We start from the raw sequence: 23,540 nt of genomic DNA, 5'->3' as shown, positions 1-23,540 counted from the left end.
ACTGTAGAATATTAAAAATATGAGCACACATAAGAAAACTATTTTGTATGAATTAAGTGTTGTAGTTATACAGGATAATAAAGGGAAAAGGAGTAATACAAAAATACAACGTCTCTTCTTCTTCCGAATGTGAAATATTTTTTCCGCGCATGCGTGTATGTATAATTGGAACCTTGTTGAAACGTATATGCATGTCATCACATTTATTCACATGCGTGTGTGTCTAATTGGAACCTTGTTGAAACACATATGCGTGTCATCACATTTATGCGCATGCGTTTATGTCTTTGAACTATAGGTATAATCTTGCACACCCGGATGAGTGTGATACTGTAAGTCTTTCTTGGGGATTTGGCGAGAATGACTCATCATTCAATGTTAATTTCAAGTCTAAAAAAAAAAGTGACATCCTTTTTTTTCCTCCCTTGACACATGGGCCTATTGAAGGACTGATTTTAATAAACCATATGTGAAGCATGTTTTTGATACTTTATCTGTATACTGTACTGTATGAGGTGGCAAACTGTCATTTTTATTTGGGGGTGGGGGGTTCAAATGATTCAGAATCTGATGAACTGTTCAAAAGATTTTTTTGAACTACTGTAATAATCTTGCACACACACACACCCGGACTGGCAAAGCTACTGTATAGTAGTAGCACCAGCCACAAGCCGCCTCACAAAGCCTAACAAACAAAAGCGAATTCAACTGCTTATCGACACCTCCCCCAGAGCCATTCATTATGTTTCAGGCTTTGATGAACTGTGTAGAGTCTTTTTGAGGCCGGTTTCATACACGCATGTGCACGTGTGATAAGACCTTCTTGGGAATTTGGCGAGAATGACTCCACATTCAATGTGAATTTCAAGTCTGAAAAAAAAGAGAGACGTCCCTTTTTATTTCCTCAACAACCCATAACAATTTTTGACATTCTTACAATCACTTGCTTTTAAATTCTACTACTATAGTTTTGCCAGTCCGAGTGTGTGTGCGGGATTATTAGTTCAAAGAAATCTTTTGAACAGTTCATCAGAATCTGAAATTTCTTTGAACTAATAATCCTGCACACACACCCGGACTGGCAAAGCGACAGTATACTGTAGTAGTAGCACCCCCCCCCCCCACACACTCAAAGCCTAACAAACCAAAACGATTTCAACTGCTTATCGACACCTCCCCCAGAGCCATTCATTATGTTTCAGGCTTTGTTAAACTGATATAAGCTCCTCTAGGGTATTTGGCGAGAATTACTCCACATTCAATGTGAATTTCAAGTCTGAAAAAAAAAGAGACATCCCTTTTTTTTCCCCTCGACACATGGGCCTATTCAAGGAATGATTTTAATAATCCATTATGTGAAGCATGTTTTTGATACTTTATCTGTGAGTGATTTTTATTTGGGGGTGGGGGTTTCAAATGATTTTGATGAATTTAAAGAAGGAACAATTTTGTTTGAACAGGATAATCAAGGAAAATTGAATAATACATAAATAAAGTCAGTCGCCTCTTCATCAAAATTTATAATCTTGTCTTTATCTTCTTCATAATGGCTGCATTGCATTCTGTAGTTCTTTTATCATTGAGAGGGGGAGATTAGGGACAATTACTGATTTAATGTACATTATGCACACAGTACAGTATGTTTGCACATCCCCCCCCCCCTTCCTGTAGTGCTGCAGCTCTGAAAAAAACAAAACACATTTCACCAGGATTAGTATTGTATTGTATTGTATTGTATTGTATGTCTTTATTTATATAGCGCCATTAATGTACATAGCGCTTCACAGTAGTAATACATGTGGTAATCGAATATATAACAGATAATATAAATAACAGATCATGGGAATAAGTGCTGTAGACATAAACATAACATTAAGGAAGAGGAGTCCCTGCCCCGAGGAGCTTACAATCTAATTGGTAGGTAGGGAGAACGTACAGAGACAGGAGGAGGGAGTTCTGGTAAGTGCGTCTGCAGGGGGCCAAGCTTTATGTATCATGTGTTCAGAATATTCACAGTGCTATTCGTATGCTTCTTTAAGCAAGTATGTCGTAAGGTGGGTCTTAAAGGTGGATAGAGAGGGTGCTAGTCGGGTACTGAGGGGAAGGGCATTCCAGAGGTGTGGGGCAGTCAGTGAAAAAGGTTTAAGGCGGGAGAGGGCTTTAGATATAAAGGGGGTAGAAAGAAGACATCCTTGAGCAGAACGCAAGAGTCGGGATGGTGCATAGCGAGAAATTAGGCCTGAGATGTTAGGAGGGGCAGAAGAGTGTAAAGCTTTAAAAGTGAGGAGAAGAATGGAGTGTGAGATGCGGGATTTGATTGGAAGCCAGGAGAGGGATTTCAGGAGGGGAGATGCTGAGACAGATATAGGAAAGAGTAGAGTGATTCTGGCAGCAGCATTTAGGATAAATTGTAGGGAAGACAGGTGAGAGGCAGGAAGGCCGGACAGCAGGAGGTTACAGTAATCAAGACGGGAGAGAATGAGGGCCTGAGTCAGAGTTTTAGCAGTCGAGCAACAGAGGAAAGGGCGTATCTTTGTTATATTGCGGAGGAAAAAGCGACAAGTTTTAGAAATTTTTTGAATGTGAGGGGCGAATGTGAGAGAGGAGTCGAGTGTGACCCCTAGGCTGCGTGCTTGGGCTACTGGGTGAATGTTCGTAGTTCCAACAGTAATGTGGAAGGAGATAGTAGGGCCAGGTTTGGGAGGAAGTATGAGGAGCTCTGTTTTAGCCATGTTGAGTTTAAGGCGACGGAGGGCCATCCAGGATGATATAGCAGAGAGACATTCAGAAACTTTGGTCTGTATAGCAGGTGTAAGGTCGGGTGTTGAAAAGTATATCTGTGTGTCGTCAGCATAGAGGTGATATTTAAACCCAAAAGATGTTATTAGGTCACCTAGAGAGAGTGTGTACAGAGAAAAGAGAAGAGGTCCCAGGACAGAGCCCTGGGGTACCCCCACAGAGAGATCAATAGAGGAGGAGGAGGAGGAGGTGTTAGCAGAAGAGACACTGAAAGTACGATGGGAGAGGTAGGATGAGATCCAGGATAGAGCTTTGTTCCGAATACCAAGAGTATGGAGAATGTGAAGGAGAAGAGGGTGGTCCACGGTGTCAAATGCTGCAGAGAGGTCGAGTAATATGAGCAGAGTGTAATGACCTCTGTCTTTGGAAGCATGGAGGTCGTCAGTTATTTTAGTGAGGGCTGTTTCCGTGGAGTGAGCAGTGCGGAAGCCAGATTGTAGAGGGTCTAGGAGAGAATAGGTGTTGAGAAAATGGAGCAAGCGAGAGAATACAAGACGTTCAAGGAGTTTAGAGGCAAAAGGCAGGAGGGAGACAGGTCGATAGTTAGAAAGACAGGTAGGGTCAAGCTTGCTGTTTTTGAGTAATGGTATGACTTTTGCATGTTTGAAGGAGGATGGAAAGGTTCCAGAGCAGAGGGAGGAGTTAAAAATGTGTGTGAGCGTAGGGATTATAGTAGGAGCAAGAGGTTTTAGGAGATGGGAGGGAATGGGGTCAAGAGGGCAAGTGGTAGAGGGAGAAGAGGCGATCAACAGCGACACATCCTCCTCTGAGACAGTGGAAAAAGAGTCAAGGAAGACAGGAGGAGAGTTAGGAAGAGGTGTAGGATGGGAAGAAGAAACAGAGGGGATGTTCTGACGTATGGATTCCACCTTTTCCTTAAAATAGTCAGCAAAGTCCTGAGCGGAGATGGAGGAAGGAGAGGCAACTGAGGGTGGTTTGAGTAGAGTATCAAAGACAGAGAACAGTCGGTGTGGGTTAGACTTGTGCATGTTGATTAGTGCAGAAAAGTAGGCTTGTTTAGCTTGCGAGAGGGCAGAGTTGAAACAGGATAGCATAAATTTGTAGTGAAGTAAGTCTGCGAGAGTGTGAGACTTCCTCCAGAGGCGTTCAGAGGAACGAGTGGAGGAACGCAGCATGTGTGTGTGGGAATTTAGCCAGGGTCTAGGGTTAGAAGGGCGAGTGCGGCAGAGAGAAAGCGGGGCATGTAGATCAAGAGAGGAGGACAAGACAGAGTTGTAGTTCCTAACCAGGTTGTCGGGGTCTGTAGCAGAGCTGAGAGAGGAGAGGGAGGAGCGTAAAGTGGACTCAAAGTCAGGTAAGTGAATAGAGCGCAGGTTTCTGCAGAACCGGGGTGTAGATGGAGGTGGAGAAGGGGAGAAGCAAGATAGAGAGAATGAGATGAGGTGATGGTCAGAGAGAGGAAAAGGGGAAATGGAGAAATCGGAGAGAGAGAAGTTCTTAGTGAAAACCAGGTCTAAGTAGTAGCCATCCTTGTGGGTGCTGGCTGCAGTCCACTGTTGAAGGCCAAAAGAAGAGGTTAGAGAAAGAAAGCAGGAAGCCCAAGGGAGAGACGGGTCATCAATGTGGCAATTGAAGTCCCCAAGAAGAAGAACAGGGGAGTCTGAGGAGAGGAAGAAAGAGAGCCAGGATTCAAAGTGAGAGAGAAAGGCAGAAGGGGGATGAGTAGAGGTAGGTGGGCGATAGATGACCGCCACATGAACAGGGAGAGGAGAGAAAATCTGGACAGTGTGAGCCTCAAAGGAGGGAAAAGCAAGAGAGGGAGGAATAGGAAGGGTTCGGTAACGGCAGAGAGAGGAGAGCAGGAGCCCCACGCCTCCACCCCTGCCATCAGTGCGCGGAGTGTGGGAGAAGGAAAGGCCACCATAGGAGAGGGCACCTTCCAGAGCAGAGTCAGACTTAGTGAGCCAGGTCTCAGTTATAGCAAATAGGAGCAGAGAGTGAGAGAGAAAGAAGTCATGCACAGAGAGGAACTTGTTAGAAAGGGAGCGAGCATTCAAAAGGGCACAGGAGAAAGGGAGAGAGGAGGGAGGGTGGCAGGGGATGGGTATGAGGTTGGAGAGGTTGACACCAGGAGTAGAGGTTGCATTTGGCAGGCGAGGACGAGTGCATGTAGGAATAAGACAGGGACCAGGACTGGGAGAGATATCCCCAGAAGCAAGGAGGAGATGAATGGATAGAAAGAGAATGTGTGAGAATGATTTGTAGGGTTTTTTTTTAGTGCAGGGGATATAGCTGTGTGGTGTCAGAGGACGCAGGTAAGAAAGGAGTTCATGTGAACAGAGAAGTGGTGAAGGAAGGAGAGATGGAGATATATGAATAGAGTTAGAGACATACTGAGGCTGGTAAAAAGAAGTGCATAATTTGAGAAGTGAAGTCACAGCAAATATAAATGGTAAAGGCAGCATCACAGCAGTAATGATGCAGTCTGGTATTGATGATATCCTCCTTTCCAGCGTAGTTCAAATGCAGGAATCAGGGCCTGTTGGGGTGTCCACTTCTTCCTCACTTCTTTTGAACTTCCTTTTAAACTTCAGTTGTTCAGTAGTCATGCCACTTATAATGGGCCACTTCCTTTTAAACTTCAGTTGTTCAGTAGTCATGCCACTTATAATGGGCCACTTCCTTTTAAACTTCAGTTGTTCAGTAGTCATGCCACTTATAATGGGCCACTTCCTTTTAAACTTCAGTTGTTCAGTAGTCATGCCACTTATAATGGGCCACTTCCTTTTAAACTTCAGTTGTTCAGTAGTCATGCCACTTATAATGGGCCACTTGGATATGGGCTGCAGGCAGACTAGCTGTTCTGACTTGGTTTATATAGGCCTAAAAAGTCACCTGACAGTGTGGTTCTGTCTGCTTAATTAGCACATCTGAGGCACATTCAAACAAATAGTTTTCTACACAGGGTGTTCCCTGCCTATGTGGCAACACTTAATTTGATTAGGGGTAGAAAGAAAACAGCATTCAAATATGGTTTTTACCTAGCATTGGATCACTTGCATATACTATATAATACACACAGCAAAGGCTTCAATGAGGATTTATAGATGGTTTTTACCTAGCATTGGATCACTTGCATATACTATGTAATACACACCGCAAAGGCTTCAATGAGGATTTAGAGATGGTTTTTACCTAGCATTGGATCACTTGCATATACTATATAATACACACAGCAAAGGCTTCAATGAGGATTTAGAGATGGTTTTTACCTAGCATTGGATCACTTGCATATACTATATAATACATACAGCAAAGGCTTCAATGAGGATTTAGAGATGGTTTTTACCTAGCATTGGATCACTTGCATATACTATATAATACACACAGCAAAGGCTTCAATGAGGATTTAGAGATGGTTTTTACCTAACATTGGATCACTTGCATATACTATATAATACACACAGCAAAGGCTTCAATGAGGATTTAGAGATGGTTTTTACCTAGCATTGGATCACTTGCATATACTATATAATACATACAGCAAAGGCTTCAATGAGGATTTAGAGATGGTTTTTACCTAGCATTGGATCACTTGCATATACTATATAATACACACAGCAAAGGCTTCAATGAGAATTTAGAGATGGTTTTTACCTGAGGAGAGAAGAAGGATAAGATCCATTAGGGTAAGAGTTCCTTCCTTTTAAACTTCAGTTGTTCAGTAGTCATGCCACTTATAATGGGCCACTTGGATAATTAGTGCATTAAAGGCATTGAGTATTTCACAATATTGGACTATAACTACTTTCTAACCGTTTATTTCGGCTGCACTAAGTCACTTATTTATATACTGTACTAGTTGAGAGACCCGGTGTTGCCCGGGATGTAATTTTGGGGGGGGCGTACGACAGGGTTAGGCTTCCCCCCCCCTTGACAGCTAGGTGGGTGACTGAGTTGACTGAGTGTGTGGGTGACTGTGTGGGTGGGTGGGTGACACTTGACTGAGTGGGTGGGTGGGTTGGTGACTGAGTGGGTGACTTTGGGTCGGTGACTGGGTGGGTGACTTTGGGTTGGTTTGACTTTGGGTCGGTGGGTGGGTGACTTTGGGTTGGTGGGTGGGTGACTTTGGGTTGGTGGGTGGGTGACTTTGGGTCAGTGGGTGGGTGACTTTGGGTCGGTGGGTGGGTGGGTGACTTTGGGTTGGTGGGTGGGTGACTTTGGGTCGGTGGGTGGGTGACTTTGGGTCGGTTTGACTTTGGGTCGGTGGGTGGGTGACTTTGGGTCGGTGGGTGACTTTGGGTCAGTGGTTGGGTGGGTGAGTTGGGTCGGTGGGTGGGTGAGTTGGGTCGGGGGGTGGATGACTTTGGGTCGGTGGGTGGGTGACTTTGGGTCGGTGGGTGGGTGACTCTGGGTTGGTGGGTGGGTGGGTGACTTTGGGTGGGTGGGTGACTTTGGGTGGGTGGGTGACTTTGGGTGGGTGGGTGGATCGGTGACTGGGTGACTTTTTCAGGGTCGGTGACTGGGTGGGTCAGTGACTGGGGTCGGTGACTGGGTGGGTCAGTGAGTGGGTAGGTGGGGTCGGTGAGTGGGTGGGTGGGGTCGGTGAGTGGGTGGGTGGGGTCAGTGACTGGGTGGGTGGTTTTGGGTGAGATTGGGTGGTTTTGGGTGAGACTGGGTGGGTGAGTGTGAGACTGAATGGGTGGGTGAGTGTGAGACTGAATGGGTGGGTGAGTGTGAGACTGAATGGGTGGGTGGGAGCCTGAATGGGTGGGTGGGAGACTGAATGGGTGGGTGAGTGGGAGACTGAATGGGTGGGTGAGTGGGAGACTGAATGGGTGGGTGAGTGGGAGACTGAATGGGTGGGTGAGTGGGAAACTGAATGGGTGGATGAGTGGGAAACTGAATGGGTGGATGAGTGGGAAACTGAATGGGTGGGTGAGTGGGAAACTGAATGGGTGGGTGAGTGGGAAACTGAATGGGTGGGTGAGTGGGAAACTGAATGGGTGGGTGAGTGGGAAACTGAATGGGTGGGTGAGTGGGAAACTGAATGGGTGGGTGAGTGGGAGACTGAGTGAGAGAGTGGGTGGGAGACTGACTGGGTGGGAGACTGACTGGGTGGGAGACTGACAGGGTGGGAGACTGACTGAGTGGGAGACTGACTGGGTGGGTGAGTGGGAGACTGACTGGGTGGGTGAGTGGGAGACTGAGTGGGTGGGTGAGTGGGAGACTGAGTGGGTGGGTGAGTGGGAGACTGACTGGGTGGGTGAGTGGGAGACTGACTGGGTGGGTGAGTGGGAGACTGACTGGGTGGGTGAGTGGGAGACTGACTGGGTGGGTGAGTGGGAGACTGACTGGGTGGGTGAGTGGGAGACTGACTGGGTGGGTGAGTGGGAGACTGACTGGGTGGGTGAGTGGGTGACTGACTGGGTGGGTGAGTGGGTGACTGACTGGGTGGGTTAGTGGGTGGGTGAGTGGGTGACTGACTGGGTGGGTGAGTGGGTGACTGGGTGGGTGAGTGGGTGACTGACTGACTTACTGACTGAATGGGTGGGTGACTGGGTGACTGACTGAATGGGTGACTGAATGGGTGGGTGACTGAGTGACTGGGTGGGTGATTGAGTAACTGGGTGGGTGACTGAGTGGGTTGGTGACTGAGTGGGTGGTTGACTGGGTGGGTGACTGAGTTGACTGAGTGGATGGGTGACTGGGTGGGTGGGTGGGTGGGTGACTGAGTGGGTGGGTGACTGGGTGAAAGTGACTGGGTGGGTGTGTGGGTGGGTGGGTGACTGGGTGGGTGACTGGGTGGGTGGGTGACTGGGTTGACTGACTTGACTGGGTGGGTGGGTGACTGGGTGGGTGGTTGGGTGTCTGAGTGAGTGGATGGGTGACTGGGTGAAAGTGACTGGGTGGGTGACTGAGTGGGTGGGTGGGTGGCTGAGTGGGTGGGTGGGTGACTGAGTGGGTGACTGAATGAGTGGGTGGGTGAGTGGGTGGGTGACTGGGTGAAAGTGACTGGGTGGGTGTGTGGGTGACTGGGTGGGTGACTGGGTGACATTGCGTGGGTGGGAGACGGTGGGTGACTTACCTTGACCCCGTGGCATCTGGCTGGGGCAGGAGGTGAGTTCAGGAAGCTGGGGGGGGGGGGCAAAAGTGGCAGGAGACCCGCGCCGCGCTTCCCCTCCGTCCGGGAGCCTGCGCACGTGATGGGGAGTCTCACACCGCGCTTCCCCTCCGTCCGGGAGCCGACGCACGTGAGGGGGAGTCCCGCGCCACGCTTCCCCTCTCCGGTAGCGGCGCACGTGAGGGGGAGTCCCGCGCCGCGCTTCCCCTCCGTCCGGGAGCCGGCGCACGTGAGGGGGAGTCCCGCGCCGCGCTTCCCCTCTCCGGTAGCGGCGCACGTGAGGGGGAGAGCAGGAGGCCCGGCCCGCGCTTCCCCTCTCTGGTAGCGGCGCACGTGAGGGGGAGAGCAAAAGGCCCGGGCCGCGATTCCCCTCTACGGTAGCGGCGCACGTGAGGGGGAGAGCAGGAGGCCCGGGCCGTGCCGCGAGGGGGGAGGAGCCTGGAGTTTGCTGCTGAGCAGGAGGGCCGCGGCGCACGGTGAGGGTGATGGTGCGGCTGGGGATGTTGCGGAGCGTGGGGATTTGGGTGATGTGTGGAGAGAGAGTGAGGGGCACCGGGAGAGGAGGAGGGGGGGTGTGTGTGGAAGGTGAGCTGCGGTCCAACTGACGGGGGAGAGTGAGGGTGTGTGTGTGTGTGTGAGGGGTGTGTGTGTGTGTGTGTGTGTGTGAGGGGGGGGGTGTGTGTGTGTGTGTGTGTTTTTGCCCATCACTCTGCCTCAGGCCAATGAGAGGTGCGGGGGCGGGCAGGCCAAGGGACCAATGAGATTGGCGCTAGGGACGCAGACATACAGTGCTTTCAGAAATATATAGTAGATATAGTATGTGAGGATTTCAGTTTGCGCTCTTTATTGTTATGTATTTTTATACTAAACTGTATATGCTGTACTGTAACTACAGACGAGACCACAAGAATTCTAAAGCTTGCCTTAAACTAGCCCGGTTACATTCTGGGTATGTGCTGGGTGTAACCTGGCTAGTTTAAGGCAAGTTTAAGGCATTTCTGCATTGACTAATGACCCAAAGGATTAACACAGCAGGGGTCCCTGGCAGTCCCATTCAGTTGAATGGGACTGCCAGGGACCCCCGCTGTTAATCTGATGGGCCATTAATCAATGCAGAAATGTTGGGTCTAGTTTAAGGCAAGTTTAAGGCATGTATCCAGCGTGTATCTGGGTCTTCTTGGCGATTGCCACTGGTTTGTGTTAGAATAAGTATATACTGTATAACTATTCGACTGTATAGTAGGTTAGACAGCACACACATGTGTATAATACAAATGTACTGTAGTCTACATACTGTACTGTATATAATACTGGAAGGGCTGACATAAAATGTTTAAAATTGTTATTTGAATGCCATACTTACTGTACCTGTAATTACCTTACTACAGTACAGTATACCTTACTACATTCCGGTGACACCCTCATTATGGTGTAAAAGAACGCGCAACATGTTAGCAATATGATCAATATAGTTATTGCATCTTTGTACGGTGAGTATGTCATTCCAGAAACTCATTATTCCTTTTGCTAATTCATCCTTTTTGGACGGTTTCACATCTTTTCTGAAATGATCCTTCATCGCATGCCACACCAATTCTATGAGATACAAATCTGGTGATATGGAATTGGAGGGGGTGGGGGGGAAGGTGAATTAGTTAAAGAGATATAAACAGTGTAAAACTATGAGAAACATTTACCATAAAGTACACTGGAGAACTTACTCCGGTGGCGTCTTAACCCAGTTGATACCGCTCGCAAGAATATGGGTAAGAGACGGTATGTTTAGGGTCATTGTCCTAAAAGAAATGGTGACAAGATGGGAAATCATGTCTACTGTATTCAACAATACGGGTGACAATTTTCTCTTGGAAAAATACTTTATCCCTGATTCCTGGAATAAGAAAAGAAAAATGTAACATTAGGGTACCAAATACTGTACACTACAGTTGTAGAGTGCATAAAGCCACAGCATGTGACTTTGTGCCTTATTTTACTCTCAAAGATGATGATGCATCCTGGTCCACGTCTAGAGATGGCACCCCACACATGCATCTTCTCTGGGTGCTTGGGACGCGGCTTCAGAGATAGGCATCATTTTTTTTTGTGGAATGCAAAAGTGGCAAATCTCTCAAGAGCTACAGTTGTCTCGTCAGTAAAGACAACATCCTGAAAAGTCTGATACAGATAGAAAACTACGGCGCTCCCCTAAAAACTCTTAGTATTTACAATAATAATAATAATAATAGTAATAATAGTAATAATAAATAGTGAAACAATAAAATACTATCCCTTAATCCGTGATCTCCTGACTGCAGCTCAATCTAAAGGAGGAATCCTTCCTTGACCCTCAATAGACAGTGATTGTAAAGATATGGTGAGCGCACAGGGATAGGCAAGGAGTGAAAAAAATAAAATATATATAAGTGAAAGTAAATACAAATTAAATAATCAACCATACACACGGGAAAATAACAAAATAATAGACAGAAAGCTGATAGTAGCTAATAGCAGCTTTACTCACACGTGCATGTATGAGTCACTCCTATCACAGTATCTTTAAATCACTCCTCCAAACGATTCCCATAGCATCTAAGATCAGTCTGGGGTAGTAATGGGTAACTGCAGATCCCTCTCATGGGGTGGTCCTTCTTTACACACTCCAAAATAGGGGCGACATCCACATGTATAGGTGTTAAAAATGATACTTTATTATAAATAAAAGTTAAAGAACAGTTACAGTTACTTACAGAACATGTAAGTATAACCCACATGTAAGTTCTGTATACTTACTGTGCCCAATGCTACATCCAATTGACAAAACATATAAAGTAATAAGTACTGTATAAAGTTTAAATACTTCAATAATAATATTTACTTGGTTATTTAGTTAAACCCTTAGGTCAAAGCGTCATAAGCCTACATACCTACGTCAAGGTATAACCAAAGTAATGCAGGTCCTAACACTAAACTGTGAACACTTCCTTTTGCCTCTTTATGAGGGGAAACAACAACAGTGAGTCCTGTCCATTCAGCAAAATGCAACTTTGCCAGTCCGAGTGTGCAGGATAACACACATCATTTGAACAGTCATTTGATAAAGACATCATTTGAACAGTTTTACAATAAAGGTTCACTGCAGTACATACTGTAAATAACATGAGTGTGTGTCTGAGATATATTTCCATAAGCAGTATGCAAAGCAGACCAAGCCTAGAAAAAAGGGGAAGGTTTTCAATAGTAAACCCCCCACCCCCAAATAAATGAGACTATGCCACCTCATACATGTATACAAAAAGTAAGTGATTTTAAGAATGTAAAAATTGATAAAATATTAAAAACATGCATCACAAGATGTTAGAGTAATAGAGGACAAGTTTTTTCTCTAAAATAATTGCTGGGAAAAAAGTAATGTAAAATACACTAATGCATTTTATCAGTAATAGAGTAATTACAGTACAGTTAATAAAATAAAGAAAATAAAAACACTTACTTTGTTGTGACTGTGGGACTCCACTTTACACTTTTTGCCTTACCATGGGCATGATAACTGACTTTGCTTTTTGTTAAACCGAGGCCAGGGTTGGATCTGTAAAATCCTTTTCTTCGGCATTGTTGCTTTTAGAAAAAAAATCAAGATCAGAGGAATGTATATTCGATGTGTATTCGATGTATTTTCAATGTGCATCGAATCAACAAAAGTGATGGTGTGTATACTTTAATGTAATGGACCTCGCTCGACAGGTTTAGTATACAGTACGCCCACTTAACACCTGCAGCTCGTGTCCATCCCCGTCCAAAAAAATCAAATAGGGACAAAGTGTATTAAAGGTGACACAAATTGCATAGCCTCCCACACGCTGATCTCTATCTGAATTTGCTCTTTTCCACAAACTGCATTGTGCATTCTTCCATCTGCATCCATGGATCAACCCCAATTCTACGGGGTTTCTTCCGTGCCGTGCCGACCACGAGAATGTGAAAGGCGGAATATGTTTCCAAGCCAAAGCCAAAGGAGAATTATTATGAATAAAAGGTGAAAATGTTCTGAAAACTCCAAAGGCTAAGAACCCTGGTCCCTATTATGTGAAGAAGAAAATGGCTACATATACTCAAACAATTTGACGCCCAAAATAAATTGACCCGGCACCAACCAAGGAGGGCCCTTTGTCCTCCGATGCTCTGCTGGGAAACCCCAGCTCACCTGCTCCAGCACCCATCCATGATAATGCTCCACTGGGAACCCTCAGCACACCTGCTCCAGCACTCATCCATGCAGATGTCAACAGCACTCCTTGCACCAGATCCACCTCGGTTGCCCGCATGCTGAATGGTTTAAGTTGTGTCGAAATCCCTGACATCTCAACGGTGCAAAAGATTGATCTTCTTTGAGACCATGTTTTATATGGATAAGCGGATGGATAAGATTGAGAGGAACATTGCAGGGATCTATTCTTTGCATCGAGTCCTTGCCCCTGTATGTTCGAAACAGGAGCAAGAGGGTGGCCTGGAGGCACCTTATTTTACCCTGGATTTGACCTTCATGCTTCCAAGCATACAACGGGGCCCTCCATGCTCACCCCCTCTGCCTGCAGAATACATGCATGCCCTTCTGGTGGAGGAGATGACAACCAAAGTAAGGCCACGACAAGAGATGACAACCCCGATAAGGCCACAACAGCAGGAAAGCATCCTCCCAGACCACTTACCCTCGCCCGCTGCCAGAAGCATACCCACTTCAGCACCCAGGATTGTAAAGCTGCCAGGCATAATCTTGAAAGAACTGCCCCAGCGCCTCCGGGAGAAATACAATATGTCCTGTTCATCTTTAAACCCCATGTCAGTTTTGAGATGTACAGCGAGTGGACCAACAATGTAAATTATGAAGGAAATAAATGCAAGATGTGTCTGCCGGCAAATTTAAGGAAAACAATTTTGGAAGAAGTGCAGAGTTTTTTTCATGTTACCAATCATGTTATGAGAACCGTGAGAGACACCATCAACTGCCTTTTGAGGCCTACAAGGGCTCTTCCCTGGAAGATTTTTTTGGTCGACTTTGCTGTTTGAGTGTACTGTACTGTACTGTAATGTAGTTCAAAATTTATAGAAATTTTTTTTAATTTAAAAAAAACTTGATTGTTTTAAATTGTTTCATTGTATAATGCTTGGTATAATCATTTATTTCTATTTCTGTTTTGCATGTGCATGTCTGGAGCTGGGCAAAGATAAAGTGCAGGAACCCCCCCCCCCCCCACCACCACCAATACTGGCAGGTAAGACACAGTGCTCCAATCCATAACTTTTTATAGTTATACAGTATAGAGTTACAGTATATACTATACAGTATACAGTATACTGTAGTTATACTGTATATAGTTAGACAGTAGTTATAGTTCAATATTGTGAAAAACTCAATGCCTTTAATGCACTAATCCTGGTGAAATTTTTCTTTTCTTTTCAGAGCTGCCCGGGGGGGGGGGGGGGGGAGATGTGCAATCGTATTGTACTGTGTGCATAATGTACATTAACAGTCAGTAATTTTTCTTAATCCCCCTCTCTCAATTATAAAAAAACTACAGAATGCAATGCAGCCATTACAAAAGAAGATAAAGACAAGATTTTACATTTTGAAGAAGAGTTGACCTACAGGCATACCCCGCTTTAAGGACACTCACTTTAAGTACACTCGCGAGTAAGGACATATCGCCCAATAGGCAAATGGCAGTTCACGCATGCGCCTGTCAGTACATCCTGAACAGCAATACCGGCTCCCTACCTGTACCGAAGCTGTACACAAGCGGGGAGACTATAGAGCCTGTTACAAATGCCTTATTTACATCAGTAATGCACGTATATAACGATTGCAGTACAGTACGTGCATCAAGAAGAGGGAAAAAGGCAGTGCTTCACTTTAAGTACATTTTCACTTTACATACATGCTCCAGTCCCATTGCGTACGTTAATGCGGGGTATGCCTGTACTTTATTTTTGTATTATTCATTTTTCCTTGATTATCTTATACAAATAACATTTTTCCACCTTTAAATTCATCAGAATCATTTGAACCCCCCACCCCAAAATAAAAAATACAATATGCCACTCACCTCAAAGTACAGTATACATTACAGTAAAAAAAAAAATTCAGACATGAAATTCAAATTGAATGTGGAGTCATTCTCACCCAATCCCCAAGAAGGGTTTACAGTATCACACTCATCCGGGTGTGCAGGATTATACCTGTAGTTCAAAGACATACACTCATGCGCCTAAATATGATGACACGCATATGCGTTTCAACAAGGTTCCAATTAGACATACATGCATGCGCATAAAATAAAAACAGTATGAAAAGAAGAGCAAGCCTAGCAAAAGTTGAAAGTATTGAATAATAATTAATACATATAGAATAAAAGATATACATTTTTATTTTTGAGATTTCTTAGCAGAATTAATTACACATGAAAGTCTACTATAATTATACTGCAAAATGCAACAACAAACAGTAGTGATGATTACTGTACAATGTAATAAAGTATTGAATATGAAAACATAGCATAAATAAATTCCATTCAGAATTCAGAAGCCAATGTTCACTATGGATAGTCTGAATGGAATTTATTTACATTAGTAATATGATATGTCTTTGATATACTTATATATATGAATATTGATGTAATATGGTAAATTTCTCTATGATAAATTATGGAACCTTTTTGTTTTCCCAATATAATTTTAAAATATTGGTATTTTTATATTATTTTTATAATTATTTCCTTTTGCCTCCTTTGCTTAGATGGAGGATCAATTATAATATCACAATGACCATCATTCTAATTAATTTTTGATTTATGTGGGATTCAGAAATGTTCCAATGTTAAAATTGCAGTCCTCTTTTTTTTATAATGTCCCCCCCTCCCCCCTTTTTTTGTATGCTCTAATGTCAGTGGTGTTTTATATATATATATATATATATATACATGTAGAGGATTTACTGAAAAAACAGGCACAACTAGACAGCGATATCATCTTCCTCAGCAAGTGCAAGAAGGAGCATCTGATCCCAAAAGGACTCGTCCTCAAAAACCCACTTGCTACCACATACAACACAAAATTCTCCCAACAACTGTGCACCAGGAACTAAGAAAGATTAAGGAACCATCTCATCAGCATCTGTTACAGCAACAGGAGAAAGACAAAGGTGACAATAGACAGCATCCTGGAGACAGGAGAAATTCACACAGACACATGGAGAGGACTCCAAACATTCCATGAAAAACTCCTGAAGGGTCTAATTAGCAATAAGGAAAAGAAACTGCACAGACTGAGGCTAAGAATGAGATACTCTGCAGCAGCCAGCACAACAACTAATAATAACAACTAATAATACAAACATTGACAGTCACCAAGAGCAGGACTGCACTGTTAACCTCTCAGATTACACACCAAATCAAGCAGAGTCCTCAGTATTATCAAAGGGTCTCACATTCTGCCCTACCAAGCCTATGGACAAGATTGAGCTGTGCAGTGACCTAGAAGAATACTTCAGAAGGCTGCGTCTTAAGGAGTTCTTCCATGACAGACACAACCAAGATTATGCCAACACTGCAGAAGGAGAGCCGCTGCACATGAGCAGGGAGAAGCAAAAATCAAACTGGATCCCACAAACTGGGCGCAACCCCACATTGGACCGGTACATTGAAAGCTTCAGACACAGCGCCAAAACCACCATCCTGGACAAAGTAAGGAAACAAACATATAATCTGACACTGATGGAGAGGAGAGCCATAGAATCGCTAAAGGCCAACCACAACATAACAATCAAACCTGCGGACAAGGGAGGAGCAGTGGTCATAATGAACACCACAGACTACCTGCGGGAAGCACACAGGCAACTCTCTGATTCAAAGTACTACACCCAACTGCAGGAGGATCCAACTAAAAAATACATGCGAGAACTCAACAGGATCATTAAAACACTCCCGATCCACACAAGAGAACAAATTCTGGACCTGATACTACCTAACCCAAAACCTGGCACATTCTACATGCTCTCTAAAATTCACAAAGAGGGTAACCCTGGGCGCCCTATTATCTCTGGATCTGGCACACTTACCGAGAATATTTCTGGCTGGGTGGAGGGCATTCTAAAACCACTTGTCAGGAACACACCCAGCTATATCCAGGATACCACTGACCTGCTAAACAAACTGAATGCCATTGGCCCCCTCCCTACAGGAACACTACTAGCAACTATGGATGTAGAGTCACTTTATACAAACATCCCCCACGAGGATGGGATTTCAGCCTGCAGATACTTTCTGGTATCGCAGGAGCCACTCACAGAGACAGTGACTAAATGCATTGAATTTATTCTGACCCATAACTACTTCACATTTGGAAATGACACATACCTCCAGACAACCGGGACCGCTATGGGTACTCGGATGGCGCCACAGTATGCCAATCTGTTCTGCGCAAAACTGTCCACCTGTCACTTGAAACCCCTTACATACCTTCGCTACATCGATGACATCCTCCTGATTTGGACCTCTGGCGAACAGGACCTCCTACAGTTCTATGACAACTTCAATACTTTCCACCCGACCATCAACCTCAAACTCACCCATTCCCCGGATGAAGTACATTTTCTAGACACCACCATTACTATAAAGAACAACCAACTACAGACTTCTGTATACCGCAAACCTACAGACAGAGCCAGCTATTTGAGGGACAACAGCTTCCACCCGACACACACCAAACATGCAACCATCTACAGTCAAGCCATATGATACAACCGGATATGCTCCGACACAGCAGACAGAGACCAGCGGATTAAAGCCTTGAGATCAGACTTTATAAACCGTGGATATAACCACAGAATTGTAGACCAGAAAATTCACAAAGCCACCAGAATACCAAGAAGTGATCTCCTTGAATACAAACAGAAGGAGATAAGCGACAGGGTTCCTTTGGTGGTCACATATAACCCACACTTAGGAGCCCTACGCAAGATTGCCAGGAAACTACAACCCATCCTCCAGGAAGATACAAGACTGCAACAGGTCTTCCCTGAAGCACCCTTATTATCATACAGACAACCCCATAATCTCAAGAATATTATGGTGAGGAGTAAAGTATTCAGCAGTACAACTGAATGCGGGACAAAACCATGCCAGGACCCAAGATGCAAAACCTGCGCAATGCTCTACACAGCGGACACAATACAAATACCACACAAGAATCGGGAATACAAAATCAGAGGAGGGTTCACCTGTTCCTCCAGCAATGTCGTGTACCTCATCATGTGCATGAAATGCCCAGGGGGCTGCTACTACATAGGTGAGACAGGACAGGGGCTAAACAAGAGAATGAACCTGCATCGCCACAGTATCACACGCGGAACAAGAGACAGTCCTGTTGGCGAACATTTCTCTGACTCTGGCCATAAGATGAACGATCTGAGGGTTGCCATACTCAAAGGTAATCTTAAAACCCCGAAAGAGAGACGGTTGCATGAATACAAATTTATGCAACTGTTCGGGACACTTAGCAGTGGCCTAAACAGAGATCGAAATTTTATGAGTCATTACTGACACTAGCGAACTCTCTTCCCATGAGCGCTAAAGGCTATGTCTGTACATACTGTGCTATATGTATGCACACACAGCTGTCTCTCACACATACTAATACTCCTTATTTTTCCATCCATATACACCAATAGGGACCACATAGTATCCACACACACTTTTAGTTGTGCTACAAACTCTCACATTTCCACACCCACCCACACCATTTATATCCCTCTCACTCCACACACACCTTGTGTAGAGCACTGTTTATACTGTGGGCTCTCCATTCATTTTTATTCACACTGATACACATACACACTCTTTCTTCACTTGCTTTCAGTTACCCTTTGACACCTCTAGCCATAAAACACATCCACACGGGGGAAGGACAAGCACAGATAACATTCCAAGAGACACTGTTTTTAAGTTATCCTTGCTTCATTCATTGTAACATCGCCGGAAGAAGAGATCAGTGTATCTCGAAAGCTCGCACAAATAAAAGCATTTCGTTAGCCACAGAACGGTATCATCTATTTATTTTTTGATTATATATATATATATATATATATATATATATATATATATATATATATCAATTAACCTTTGTGACATTGAGAGGTTAATTCCAATTCTGATCCATAGTTTTGTTGCATTCTCTATATTCTCTGTTTTAGATTGATATCTAAGTGTGTCTCTATATATGTTGTGAATTTTGTACTCTGTTCTTTCACGAGTAATTACTATTGACTTTTGCTTTACCAATAAGATGAGGGAGGTGCCTATATATAGATAGGGACAGACACGCCAACATTAACCCCTGAAGAAGCCGTATTTGGTGAAACATTGGGTGATTACTGTTGTTGGCGACACAGTGAGAGGCGAGACGTGGAGAGAGACCTAGCGGAGGAGTTCCCTTGGATGAGATCAGCTTAAGAGCGAGTGATCAGAGTTGGCGAAATCTCGCGAGACTTGCAGCAGAGCACGTGACGCGGAATTGTGCGGTGGTCCAACGCCAGTACACAGAGCAAAACGGCTTGAAAGGACTCCAAATCAATTCTATACTTATTGGACATCAGCGGGTCGGGGCACAAACTGAATGTGAGAGACTCAGTTTGGTTAAAATCTTTCCAGTTGCCCGTTTTTACACTTACAGAGTGTGAGTATTTTATTCATATGTGTTTTTTTAGGTTTTTTAATAAAACTGTGTTGCACTATATACAGTATGTTCCCTCTCTATCCTCATGATATGGTATTCATCTGAGATCAAAATTCAATCAAGAAAGAAGGCAACTGCCATCTCTGCTAGAGTTAACTCCAAAGTTCCAGATCCCAATTGTGTGGATAAAGGCTTATATTAACCACACACGGGTGAGTGTATCTCTCACCATCTGTTTGTGACGCTTGATTAGACATACTACCCTATGATTTCTTTCCTTCCTCTCCCTTGTTCTTCCATTTGCGCCTAGGTAATATATATATATTATAGCATACAGTTGTATTTACATTTACATATTTGCTTTGCTGTGGAGGAGGGTTTTTGTCACTTTTTTTACTCACCATAACTTAACTCAGTATTATGGTAAACCCCATCCTTTAGCTTCTTTGCATACCCAGTTAACCAACCCCACACTTATGAGACCCATTAAGGTCGAAACAGCTGTCTGTGGGTGGGTTCTCTGGGTATGCACCTTAACCCTGGCTGTGCTCAAAGATATGACCATGCAGCAAGCTTAAGCCTATAGGGAACCATGTTAAAAATGGTTTTTGAAGCAAAAAGTGGCACTGTGTGCTCATTTGCATGTCATTTCCCAGAATCCCTTGCTGCAGTGGAAGTGCTGTGTGCTGGGTGATAATGGTGAAAGGCGGGGTTGCAGACCTGCCTAAGACATGCAGGTGAGCATACAGTTGCATACCGCAGCTATGCCTCCGTGGGTGCAGCAGAAAGACAGCTACCAAACAGTGAATACTGTTTGAATACTGTTTGGTAGCTGTCTTTCTGCTGCACCCACGGAGGCATAGCTGCGGTCCGGCGTTCCTCCTACCCTTCGATCTACCCGCTCCTACCGGAAGTCGTCACCGCCAGGCCAGGAAGTGACGACAGACGCCATCCATCCGGCACCGGACGAGGGGGCACCCTCGTGGAGGGCTAGTGAGTGGAGTGGAGGACTTGTTTTCATTTGCCGAGCCGTTCATCTACTGCCTAAAGATACCCTGATGTGAATGTGCTCATTTAATACATTGTGAGTACATTTCCTGCACGTTCCCATGATAAAATTTGGTGTTATCTGGTAAAACACTATTGTTTCCATTATCTTTGTATGATTGCATATGACTGATTGGGAGCTGCTGCCGATGTGAAAACATCATCCTGCCTGACACCAGCCCTATTGATGTATGCTGTTGTATGCTGCGGTCCCAAGCTGAGGTGCCCAAAGATCCATCCTTAATACAAACCCGCAATTTTGAATCTTACATTTTGTAAGTAGGTTATCTACAAGAGCCAAGTTTCATAGTTTGACTTACATTTATTTTTCATACTGCACTATGATTATTTTTGTATTTTTTTCTGGGTGTTCCTGATGTACTATAGCTCTAACAAAATAAAAAGTAATTTCAATCTATATAAAGATATGTGACAGGAAAAGCATATATAACCTACCGGTCAGTATTCCAGTACAACTGATGGCCATTGTATAAGCACTGTGTCAGTTTCACATTCCACTATGTATAAATGTTTTTGAACTCAGCTGCTCTGAGCTCCCTACATAAAAAATAGCCCTGCTACACATTATATCAAAGGCCTGCTTCTTAGAAAGCGGAAGAAGGCCTTTGGCATCTTATTATATGCACTACTACACTACAAAGAAAGCTTTATTGAATTAACTGTGTTTGAAGTTAAAATATTTTTTACTTTTGTCTACAATCCAAAAGTCACTGTGGGAAGTGTATGCTTTTCTGCCTACAGTACATTTTTCTTTAAATATATCCACCACTCAGGGAGGGTGGCCTTGAAAATGTAAATTTCCAAAGTGATTGTTTGCTTCTCGATTTGTACAGTAACTGACTTTTTGAGTCTTCAACTTGCCTTGGTCTCCTGAGTTCAAACATGGTGAAGCACTTACACCGCATGCAATATGTGAAGTAGTAAAGACATCATAGCATTTATATTTCAGGGCCAAGATTGATGTTAGAATCAAAGTCATATATTGCCACACCACAACAATTCTCAGGGAATCCAACCAGTGATCAAGAAAATGAATTGAAAATAAATTGAAACAAGGGAAACATCTGCACATACAAAAACATTCTATTAGTTTATACACAGTAGGGTAAGTCCATGTGGGAAAGAGATAGGCCAAAGCAATTGAAGTCAATAAGCGAATACCAAACCACATTTATTGTCTCTACTATATACAGATGCACAATAACAAATTAGTTGTTATAATCATTGTCATTTGACACCACTTAACTGTTAATCTTGTTTACCATTTCACTAATTAATTACAACTGTCTATACACCAACTACTCCATATAATGAATATTGCTCATTATGACAGGGTTGCACAAGACAAGCAGTAAAATAATATCTAACTGTTAAATGGTTTCCTGCTCATAAATCAAGACATTGCTCTTAAATCAAGACATCTACATTTTACTTGCATTCTCTAGGTTATCTTTCAAAATATGTAGTTAGTCCAATAACAATTAGTGCTGATTTATTATTGACATTTTCATATTTAACAACCACACAATTTGGCCACATAAGCACAATTCATATAGATACTCAGAATGTAGAGAGCACGACACTCAAAATGTATTACTTGCTCCTGCTGAAAATCAAAGTGGTCCCTACATAAATATTGATAGCTCCGAGTACTAGAAAATTCCTTCATCATTACCAGCGGTTTTAAACACCCCAAAGAGTGAGGAGGTTATGCTTGGTAGTTTATGTCTCCTGTCAGCATAAGGACTAAAAACATGTCTGGTTGCTAAGCAGTTAGTGCTGTTAGGCAGATTTTTTTCCAGTCTTTTTTTCAATATCTCTACTTTATTTGATTTTATTTTCTCTATGGAATCATACTCTGCAATGTATTTAAACTTGTTTTTTTCTACATATATATTTCCTGTTGACAATTTTCAATGTGTCTTCCATACATCTTGCTTTTGAGAGTTGCCACTGTGCAGTAGGATTTGCAACTTTGTTTGTTTAATATTTGTTGTTGTTTCCAATATTACACTTTTACTGTTTATAAATATATACTTATTATCAAAGTATGTTGAGTTTAATGGCTGTAATTAGAATAGGCTAATTTGACAAGGACATTAACCTCAAACTGACAGCAATTGGGTTAATGAAAGGTATGTCACACTCACACATCACTTATATTTATTATTTGTATAGTTAGAGTTACAACTGTAACAAAATATTGTTGCCATCGTAGAGACAGACATTTTGTGACTTATTAGCCTTACTCAGAAGAAAAATGCTAATTTGACAGAACCTGAAACGTACAGTAGCACATTTATGTATTTATTATAATATGGCAATATATATTTGGCATTGACAGCTCTTTTATTATGTCATTTTTCAGCGAGTAACCAGTGGGTAAGTACAGTAGTGTAGCGTTAGCAAGATATTCACCTCTTTGGTGCATGTACAGTAGTATAGATTGGTGATGCAGCCCCTGGTGATGCACACCCTCTCCCTCTAGGTGATGCTCCCTAGCAGTAGCTAGTCATGATCGGTATATGTAATGTTTTATCACCTATTCCATTTTGGATTCGCTTATCTTTCCTATATATATAATGGCCATTGCATACATAGTCAAGATGTGGCTAGCACAATCCTGAAATAGTTGATTAAAAATTATGGTGTTATCCAGGTTCTGATGATGTACATTAGAGGTACAGTATTTATTAATTTTGGTGCCGGTCGCTTTAAAAAATGCATTATTTTTATGGTACCACGTTAATGACTTGCACATTAAAAGAATTAATTATCCCCCAATAATACTGCATTTTTGGCCTAATGAAGTTTGATGACTCTGGGCCTTTGTTCTATGGAAAGAGCTGTATCATGATACTGT

The sequence above is a fragment of the Ascaphus truei genome, chromosome 3 (genome assembly GCF_040206685.1).
Source record: "Ascaphus truei isolate aAscTru1 chromosome 3, aAscTru1.hap1, whole genome shotgun sequence".
Taxonomy (NCBI): Eukaryota; Metazoa; Chordata; class Amphibia; order Anura; family Ascaphidae; genus Ascaphus; species Ascaphus truei.
Note: the sequence above shows the minus strand (reverse complement) of the source record.